General features: G+C 37.7%; 1 pseudogene; it reads right to left on the minus strand.

Moving 5' to 3' along the window:
* Window positions 1-8,989: 8,989 nt before the first annotated feature.
* LOC147292971 (galactolipase DONGLE, chloroplastic pseudogene) lies at window positions 8,990-10,387 on the minus strand (annotated as a pseudogene).
* Between the last annotated feature and the right edge of the window lie 685 nt (window positions 10,388-11,072).

Genomic DNA, 11,072 nt, shown 5'->3' on the forward strand with positions numbered 1-11,072 from the left:
GGGAGACGAACTCAAATTCTTCGCCCAATTTGGTTTTGGGCGACGAACCATAAAATTCGTCGCTTAATCCCATCAAGGCTTGGGTGACAAAAATGTTTGTCGCCTAAAGAGACTTTGGGCTACCACATTACTTCGTCGCTTCAAATTACGCGCCAAAATGGTGTTGGCCTATAATTTGGGTGACAAAATCTTCAGTTCCTCACCTAAGGTGACTTTGGGAGACGAACAATTTCGTCGCCAAAAGTCACTTTAAGCGAGGAATGCAAAATTTCGTCACCCAAAGTGGCTATGGGCGACAAATATGTTCTTCACCCAAAGTACAAACTTTCAAATTCCTCGCCTAAAGTGACTTTGGGCAACGAACATTTTCGTCACCCAAAGTTGCTTTAGGCTTGGAATTGAAAATTTCGTAAGTTTCTCGACCAAAGTCCCACTGCCTTTTCTTGTTCATATGAAATAGCATATGATGATCTAAACCGTTCATTGTTAAATTCCATACTTAAAGATCATCCCTGCAAAACATTAGCTCAATCGGAGATGTAGAAATTAGGTAACGATGCTCGAACTTCTGAACGATCGTGAATTTTTTTATATTAATTGAACGAGTAGATGAATTCTGATTTGGCCGATTTTTTGCAGGGATGATCTTTGAGTATAAAAGAATAACATGAACAGCTTCGATCGTTGAAATCACATTGTACTCTTCACAATTGTTGAATCGACAAAATTTCAACGAAAGAGTTAATAGAATTATACTCTTCAAGTGTATTTATATGTAGAAGCTCACATTTATATCATGTTTTTAACGTTCCGAACCGATCATTTCTTAGTCTCCCACTCAAAGATCATCCATACAAAAAATTATCACAATCAGAAATGTAGAAGTTAGGTTTAGCGTTTAGAGTGTATGAACGATCGTGCTTTTTATAATGATAATCAAATAGGTAGATGAACTCGGATTGAACCGATTTTTTGCAGGGATGATAGTTGAGTATGAATATAGATGATGAACAACTCTCATCGTTGTAATCATGTTGTGGTCTTCACAATTATTGAAACGACAAGGTTTCAATGAAAGAGTTAATAGAATTTTATTCTTCAAGTGTATAAACCGTTCATTTATATGTAGAACCTCATATCTCGATCGTGTTTTCAATGATCCGAACCATTCATTTTTTAGTTTCTCACTCAAATATCATTCCTTCAAATATCATTTTTTAGTTCATTTATATGGGTTCAAGACCAGTTGCAGGGAAGGGCATGGTTGAACTTGCCGGCTTCCATCTCTTCGATCCTCCATCATGGTTGAACTCGTCGCCCAAGCCATGACGCCCAAGACTTTCGGTGACAAACAAGTAAATTCCGTCGCCCAAAGATACCTGGGGCGACGAATTTGGTTTGTCTCTTGAGGATTAGGAACTGTTATCTTTCTATTAGGTACATCCACCGATAATTGACCAGCCCAGCAAGAATTGCCTCTTGCGGTAAATGTATCATCAAGTGAATCAACATATCAAAAAAGGCCGGTGGAAATATTTGTTCAAATTTGCATAGGATGTACATAATCTCATCTTTCAATTTTGACACGTCTAACACACGCAACGTCTTGGTGCATATATGCTGAAAGAACCTCGACAACCCAACAATTGGTTTAATCATATCTTCGAGCAAAAATTTTCGAATACTCACCGAAAGCAGCCGTTGCAATAAAACATGACAATCATGACTCTTTAAGCCAAAAAATTTTCCAGAGTCAATTTTCACATTTCGTGAGATATTGGCTGCGTATCCATCTGGAAATTTGACCGATGCAAGAAACTTTAGGAATTCTTTCTTATCCCCAAACTTTAAGAAACTTTATGAATTCTTTCGAGGAGTGCTGGACTACGTCATCGGGAATTTTGTAACTACAACTAAATTAAATGTAACATACAAACTAAATTATAATTAATCTAACAATATACATACAAGCATACAAATAAACTAATAAATTTTAGCATTTAAAAACATACAAACTGACTAATCAATTTTATAATTAATTTTAACATACAAACTAATTCACTAAAAACGTTTAATACAATTATATATGAAACATTAAATATTAAATCATACAAAAACTTAACTAAAAGTTACATTAAACACATACCTCACCAAAAATGCAACCATCCTTCACAAAAAATGCAACACTATCCTTCCTTCACCAAAAAGAGAAATCATTGTCAAATATTAGTCCAAACTCAATCTAAATTCAGATTTCACAACCAAACACCACATTAAAAAAATCCACAACATAAATTAATTACCACAAAAAATCAGAAATTTCACAACAAATTTATGCAAAATCCACAACAAGTGCAAACTATCCAATCCTACAAATGCAAAATCCACAATATTAGAAAAAAAAAAAACAGAAAATAGCAATTAATAGTTAAAATGACAGAAATTGAAAAAAAAAAAAAAAAAAAAAAAAAAAACTCTACCCGTGGGGGCGGTTTCGGTGAGCTGGGAGGGTGGGGGGGTTGGGTTTTCGGTGGGGGGGTTGGGTTTTCGGTGGGGGAGTAGGTTTCGGTGTACTGGAGGGTGGGTTTTGGTGTACTGGGGGGTGGGTTTCAGTGGGAGGTGTGTTTTTTGTGGGGGTGGGTTTCGGTGTACTGGGGGGGTGGGTTTTCGGTGGAAGGGGTAGGGGTGGGTTTCGAGATGAGGAAGGAGGGAGGAGGGAGGAGGGAGGAGGGAGGAGGACGAGGTGGGTTTTCGGGATGAAGGAGGAATGAGGAGGGAGGAGGACGAGGTGGGTTTTCGGGATGAAGGAGGAATGAGGAGGGAGGAGCTGGAGGGAGGAGCGAGAGTTGAGAGAGATGAGTGACAGTGAAACCCAGATTGCTGGGTATACAAATTAAAAGACTTTGGGCGACAAATATGATTTCGTTGCCCAAAGAACCTTTAGGCAATGAATACATGATTTCGTCGCCTAAAGGTTAATTGGGCGACGAAATCCTATTCGTCGCCCAAAGTCGTTGACTTTAGAGCGCCATTTCATCCCGCCAAAATTTTAGATTTTGGGCAACGAAATCTTCGTCACCGAAAAATAAATTTCGTCGCCTAAACACATTTTTATGTATGAATCACAGTCGTTCATACGTTCGAGCTCTAATACAAACTTCTACATCTCCAATTGACCTAATTTTTTGGAGGAATGATCTTTGAGTGAAAAACTAATAAATGAACGGTTAGGATCGTTGAAAACACGATCGAAATATAAGGTTCTATATATAAATGAATGGATTTTACACTTAAAGAATAAAATTCTATTAACTATTTCGTTCAAACCTTGTCGATTCAATAATTGTGAAGACCATAACGTGATTACAACAATCACAGTCGTTCATCATCTATGTTCATACTCAAAGATCATCCTTGCAAAAAATCGGCTCAATCAGAGTTCATATAGCCGTTCGATTATCATTATAAAAACCATGATCGTTCATACACCCTAAATGATAAACCTAACTTCTACTTCTCCGATTGAGATAATTTTTTGTATGGATGATCTTTGAGTGGGGGACTAGCCAATGATCGGTTCGGATCGTTAAAAACATGATAGAAATGTGAGCTTCTACATATAAATACACTTGAAGAGTATAATTCTATTAACTTTTTCGTTGAAACTTTGTCGATTCAACAATTTGTGAAGACTACAATGTGATTTCAACGATCGGAGCCGTTCATTTTATTCTTTTATACTGGAAGATCATCTCTGCAAAAAATCGGCCAAATCGGCATTCATCTACTCCTTCGATTAGTATTAGAAAATTCACGATCGTTCATAAGTTCAAGCACCGTTACCTAACTTCTACATCTCCAATTGAGCTAATTTTTTGCAGGGATGATCCTTGAGTGGGGAATTAAAAAATGAACGGTTCGAATTTTTGAAAATACGATCGTATCGTATGCTATTACATACATAAAATTGTAAACAAAAAAGTATTGGAACTTTGGGCGAGGAGCTTAAAATTTCCTCGCTCAAACCATTTTACAAAACGAACGTTCCTACATTCAAGCTCCGATACCAGACTTCTACATCTCTAATTGACCTAATTTTCTGCAAGAATAATCTTTGAGTGAGAAACTAATAAATGAACGGTTCGGATCATTGAAAACATGATCGAGATATGAGGTTTTACATATAAATGAACGGTCTTTACACTTGAAGAATAAAATCCTATTAACTATTTCGTTGAAACCTTGTAGCTTCAATAATTGTGAAGACCACAACGTGATTATCATGAGAAAAGCCATTTATCATCTATGTTCATACTCAAAGATCAACCTTGCCAAAAATCGGCTCAATCAGAGTTCATTTACTCCCTCGATTATTATTATAAGAATCACGATCGTTCATACACTCTAAACGCCAAACCTAACTTCTACATCTCCAATTGAGAAAATGTTTTGCATGGATGATCTTTGAGTGAGGCACTAAGAAATGATCGGTTCGGATCGTCAAAAACACAATAGAAAAATGATCTTCTACATACAAATACACTTGAAGAGTATAATTCTATAGCTTTTTCGTTGAAACTTTGTCGATTCAACAATTGTGAAGACTACAATATGATTTCAACGATCGGAGCCGTTCATTTTATTTGTTTATACTCCAAGATCATCCCTGCAAAAAATCGCCCAAATCAGAATTCATCTACTCAATCGATTAGTATTTGAAAATTGATGATCGTTCATAAATTCGAGCACCGTTATGTAAATTTTACATCTCCAATTTAGCTAATTTTTTGCAATGATGATCTTTAAATGACGAATTAAAAATTGAACAATTCGGATCGTTGGAAACACGATTGCATTGTATGAATAACCTACATATAATTGTACAAAAAAAAAAAAAGGCAATGACACTTTGGGCGAGGAACAAAGATTTTCCTCACCCAAAGTGACTTTGGGCGACAAATACAGATATTCCTCACTTTGGGCGACGAATATCTGTGTTCGTCGCCCAATTTATTTGTCAACCACCATTTTAGCGCTTGATTTTAGGCGACAAAATGATGTCGTCGCCCAAAGTACATTTAGGCGAGGAACATAGTATTTGTCGCTCAAAATAACTTTGGGTGACGGAAGTTTTCGTCGCCCAAACCTGTATGAGATTAGGCGACAAATTTTCTTGTTGGTCGCCCAAAGTTTCTTTGGGTGACGAATCTAGGTTCGTCTCCCAAAGTTTCCTTGGGTGACGAATCTAGGTTCGTCTCCCAAAGTTTCGTCGCCTAAATATGTTTTTCTTGTAGTGGCTCCTACTCTTTCCCAATCTCCCTCTCCCCTCCTCTTTCTTGCTCCTCCCAGCCCCAGCCCTGCCCAGCCCAGCTACTTCTCCCAGCCCAGCCCAGCCTAGCTTCCCCCCTATCTCGATCCTCCCAACCCTACCCAGCTTCTGCCATCACCGCTCCCAATCACCCAAATTCCTCTCTTCCGATCTCCCATTTCCCCTCCTCTTTCTCACTTTCTCTTTCCCCAAAACCCACACCTATCGAAACCCCCACCCATAGAAACCCCTATTTTTAGGGTAATTTTCTGGTTTTTTTTTTTGGCATTTTTTCATCAATTGTTGTGAAATTTGAATTTCACTTATTTTTGGGCTAATATTTGACAATGATTTGTTATTTTGGTGAAGGCTTGTTGCATTTTTGTGTTGGGGGCTAATTATTTGTTGTTTGCATAGAGGTATGTGTTTAATCTATCTCTTAGTTAAGTTTTTATATGATTTAGTATTTAATGTTTCATAATTTTTAAAATTTATTAGTTAATTAGTTTGTATATTTGTATGTTAAAATTAATTATTTAGTTTGTATGTTTCATAATTGTTAAAATTTATTAGTTAATGTTTCATAATTGTTAAAATTTATTAGTTAGTTTGTATGTAGATAAGTTAGTTTGTTAGTTTTAAATATAAAATTGAGTTTAATTACAAAATGTAGATTAATTATAAAATTTTGTTTAATTGTTCTTATTAGTTTAATTATTAAAGTTAGATTAATTATTAATGTATTTTACTTATTAAATGAATTTAGATGAGGTAGAAATATATATATATATATCTAGATAAATATATCTAGCTACAGAAATATAATTTAATTAGTATGTTAAATTTAGTTTTGTTGTAATAATTAGTTGTATTTTAAGATTTATTTTATAAGGTCGAAGACGATGGAGTCAGGTCTCGATGACGTAGATCAGCCCTCCTTGAGTATTGGGAGCCCCTCTGTGTCACGAAGGGCCTGTCGATCTCACTGCTCAGGTCAGGTCACCGCTCCCGTTTCATCCACTTCGACGAGGGGATCATGTATTGGGTTGAAATCCTCTCGGATCGTGCGCAGCACTAGGGCACATATTCGAGTCATGTGTGTAGAAAATGGCTGATGACCGTTAGATCCTAACGTCGACAATTTTTTCTTGCACGATATGAGGGCGATTGTCCGTGCCAAGTGCACCATGGTTGCAACCACTTGGAAAAAAATTGCTAGAAGAGATTCAAAACAAAGTAATCTGCTCCAACTCAGTGAGTATAGCTCGATAATTAATACAAAATGATGAATTTGATCATTCTTACAATTTAATATTCTTTTCACATTAACTTTGACATTCAGATGGATGATCCCTTCACGTACATGACAGATTTACTCATCAAGTCCTACAAGCAGTGGAAGCACGAACTACATAAGCATTTCAAGGGATTTTCGTCGGCAGTTGAGGCATTGGCAAAGCCCCCTATGAAGTTGGTAGAGCGGCGTGAGCAGTGGCATTTTTTGTGCGAACATTTCATAAGCCCAACGTTTTTGGTACGTTTTATCATTTTAATAATTCAAAAATCACTTATTATTTTGTTTTCCTATTATTGTATATACACTAACACATTTACAATTTGCCTAATATTTAACAAAAGAAGTCTCGCCAACGTCAGGAACCGGAGAGGGAAACCGTTTAACCATCATAGTGGTATGACGCCCATCTCATATCGAGTGGAGTTGCGACGTCGGGTACGTTATTATTTAATTTAATATATATATATATATCCCTTAGTATTGTTTACGTCTTTGACAACAATATTTTTTTTTAGGGCGGGTCGCAATTCTCGGAGATAGACACTTTCGGGGATATCTATGTCCATCCCGATTGTGATGCGGCCAAGGCAAAACATGTTAATTTTTTATATTTTAAGTTTTTTTCCACAATTTTTTATACTTATATTTAATTTTCTAATTGGTTACTTATGTATATATTATTTTAAAGGATGAGATGGTGGCCAACTCGAGAAGATATTTTGAGATATTTGTCGCCCAAACATATTTTGGGCAAGGAAATGATGATTTCGTCGCACAAAGTCGTGGTCGTCATGGTTTGGGTGAGCAACCTCCCGAGGAAATGATTTTGTTGCCCAAAACTTTGGGCAAAAAATTTGGACTTTGGGCGACGAATTGATTTCGTCTCTCAAAGTCTTTTTTCTTGTAGCGAGACACTGGGAAGGAGAGCGAAGGAGAAGGAAAGATAGGAGAGAGGAGAGGAAATGAAAGTGGACCGGGCTAGGATTTTAGTGGGCTGGGTAATCAGGGCTATTTTTGAGATGGACTTTAAAAGAATAAAAAATAAAATTTCTCCTTTTCTGATTCTTTAGTCCTCTCTCTCTCTCTCTCTCTCTCTCTCTCTCTCTCTCTCTACCCTGAATTAAACATGCTGAAGCCATTTCTATCGGCCCAACACCTACAAGTGGTTGTAGGTGTTGGGCGGATGGAAATGGCTTCAGCCTGTGGTGGTTAGGCTCTGGGTTGCAGTGATTCGAGATTCTAATGGTGCATTAATGATGGGGGCTTTGGCTATGCAGGTACGTGGCTTCGGGTCTATCTGTGTTGGCTACTTAGCTTATGGCTTTGCAAATTAAGGGATCTTGTATTTTCTATTGATGTTGGTTTTTTCACTTGAGGTTGTTTTGGTATTGGTCAAGATGAAGAGTTTTTAGACATGGAGGGCCGGTGTTCTTGTTGGGACTCAGATTTCTGTATCTTTTTATCAGAGAGTGTATAACAATTTGGCCCACAATTTAGTTCCATTTCGTTTTGAGAGAGTTTTTTAGTACTTTTTGTTGGTTAGAGGAAGGTCTTCTTGGTTGATGGATTTTATTGCTCGAGACTTTCTTGTAACTGATCATTTATTACTTTCTTAATGAATTGATTCTAGTTTTATCTTCAAAAAAACAAAAAAATGAAAAAAAGGAAGAAAGAGAGAATTCAATGTCCATCAATACAAGGCTACTCCCTAATAAATAGAAAAAAGAACAATAGTGAATGAAAATAACATACAAATTTGAGTTTTTTTTTTAAGTCTAGTTCAAAACTAAGGCATATATAACACAGCCCACGTACAACAGTAAATTCCTGCCGCCTGGTCTACTTCAACACCCTCCGAGCGTTCGGCACTGTTCACCAAGTGCTTGATAATTGCCACTGTCAGATCATAGCAATTATTGCCAATGTGCAACACTTTTTATTTAAATTGTATAAAAATAAATACTAATAAATATACCTTATGTCATTTCTTCCGTAATCATGTAAAAAACTAATGAAACCAATATAAAATACAAAAATTAAGATTATGGAGTCACATACACCCCTACCCCTGTTTTCACATAAAAATGACTATTACTAGTTGTTACTTGGTCTTGTAATGGAGTGGCTCCTTGCTTGCGCGTCATGCTTTACATTGTGGCTCTCTCCAAAGTTGGGGTCTTAGGGTTTCTGTCCCATCTTGGTTAGAGACTCTAGTGTTGTTGGATTGTCCTTCTTCCTAGTTTATTTATGAAATTGCTTCTTCGATCCAAAAAAAAAAATCTTTGCTAATGTTCTAATCGATCACAATTAAACAAAAATTAATTACAAAGCGTGCTGTGGAGTTAATTGGCACACCTTAAAATTCTATTAACAAATTAATAAGATTATGTTCTTTGTGATTGAGATTGCAGGTTCACCATATATTGCTAGCATCAATCACTACTACTTCTCCATGGGATCGGCAGCTGCACCATGTTGAAATTTTGAGCACACATATAATAATTCAAGAGCAATGCCTTTACCCTATTGATGACAAAAGCAACACCCTCCCTTTGAACTTGCACTACTCTCTTGGGACACTTGAGCAAGCGAATGTAACTCCCCAAGTCATGAGCAGATGAAGGGTTTTGCATGTTGAAGAAATCAAGAGCCAATTCAACACCTACGTGCGCATAACACGAGCAATTCCAAGGGAACTGTTCATATGATCCCCCACCTCCTAAAATCTTAAAATTCTCATGATTGAATACAATCCCAGGCATCTTGGTTATGGGGTCGTTCACATTCACTACTCTCAACACTTTGACCCCCAACTCCTCGCACCGTCGCTTGAAGGCCGAGTTCCCCACTCTCGGTCCTCCGAACGAGAGCACTGTAACCGGAGTTCTCCGGCTCGGATTTTCATTATTCAATCCGAGCTCGGCGATGTCATAAGCGAGAAGAAGAGCCAAAGAGCTTCCCATGCTATGTCCTGCTAAGGTTATGCTGAGTTCTTCACCTCTGTATTTGTTTAGCAGCCGAGACACCTCGGACAAAAGCTGTTCGCGGCAGCTTCCTAGGCCGAACTTGCTGTCGCTTTCGTCCGAGGTGTAAAGGCTTAGAAACCCGGACTCGACTCTCACATCCGACCTCGGATTATGAGGGTCGAGCAGGGCCGGAGTCAGGGAGCTCATTAGGTTTGCGACCCACTCAGGGTTAGTGATAGTCCCTCTGAACGTAATTATTATGTCTCTTCTTCCCAGCCTCCTGCAAACCGCGTCGTCTGAGGCCACGGCAACGTATCCAATCCAACGGCAGCAGGACTCACCGTTTTGGATTGGGATGTTGATGTCGGGAGTGGCGTAGATGTATTTGGTAACATCATAACCACAACTCTCCATGCCAACCTCTTTGAACATCTTCTTCTTGCCGTATTTGCAGTTGAGGTGGCATTTGGAGTTGGGGTCGAGATCGAAGGCTTTGTAACACGCCGTCACGAAGTCGCCACAGCGGATTATTTCTTGCCGGAGAATGGGGTGCAGTGGGTCCACCAGATTTTCCCAATTGTTTGATCCTTGAATCTCTCTCCAGCAATTAGCCAAATTCGTAGTACTATTGGCTCTCGTGGTTGCCACTGAAGTGACAACTGCATAAGCCACAAGTGCTTGTTTAGCAGTTGTAGCTGTTTCAATTCTTTTGGGCAGGCAAACCTGTCCAAAAGAACGCAACCGCAGTCGTCCAAAGTTTTTGGAAAATGTGACATGGTTCATGTTCGTGTTGGGCATGTTAATCGTGGAAGCCATTGCTAGCTAGCTGTTGAATGTGAATGTAAGAGCTAGAGAGCTAGAGAGATAGAGAGAGTGGCTTATAATGTTAGAGAGGAGAGGCAGTGGTATTTATATAAAAGAGGGGGAGGGATTACAGTCAATGTGATCACAGAAAAAAAAAAAATGAACAGAAATGTAAAACTGAAATCTCCAAATTTTCAAAGGTACGTTTCTGTTGCGGTTGTGTTAGAAAAGAGGTTTTCTTTTTTCGGGCTAGCTAATTAATTCTTTCATGTTGACTTTAAAGTTTCAAACTCATATTCTGTTTTTAGCTGTATTATAAAATCTATATACATGAGCGACAATGAGATCAATTCGCTGTTATGTTTTGTTTTATTAGTATTTATTTGTTTTCGTTCTTTTTGCTAAAGTGTCATGTTTTGTTGCAATTAGAGAGGTGGTACACAACCGCCCACTTTTACATAGTGTACACGTGTGAGCCCCATCTCTATTAGAGAGAGAGAGAAAAAAAAAAAAAAAAAACTTCCCTGCAACAACAGGCTAATGACAATGCTGACTTGATATTTCAATTTAATAATATGATGACAATTATGATTTTAAACTTTATCACATAAAAATTTCTCTAATTTTAAAGAAGTTTCTATCTTTTGAGATGTCAAATTAACCTCTATTCCTATTACAAGGAAGTTTTTCTCTAAAG

The sequence above is a fragment of the Dryas octopetala genome, chromosome 2, assembly GCF_963921425.1.
Source record: "Dryas octopetala chromosome 2, drDryOcto1.1, whole genome shotgun sequence".
Classification (NCBI taxonomy): domain Eukaryota; kingdom Viridiplantae; phylum Streptophyta; class Magnoliopsida; order Rosales; family Rosaceae; genus Dryas; species Dryas octopetala.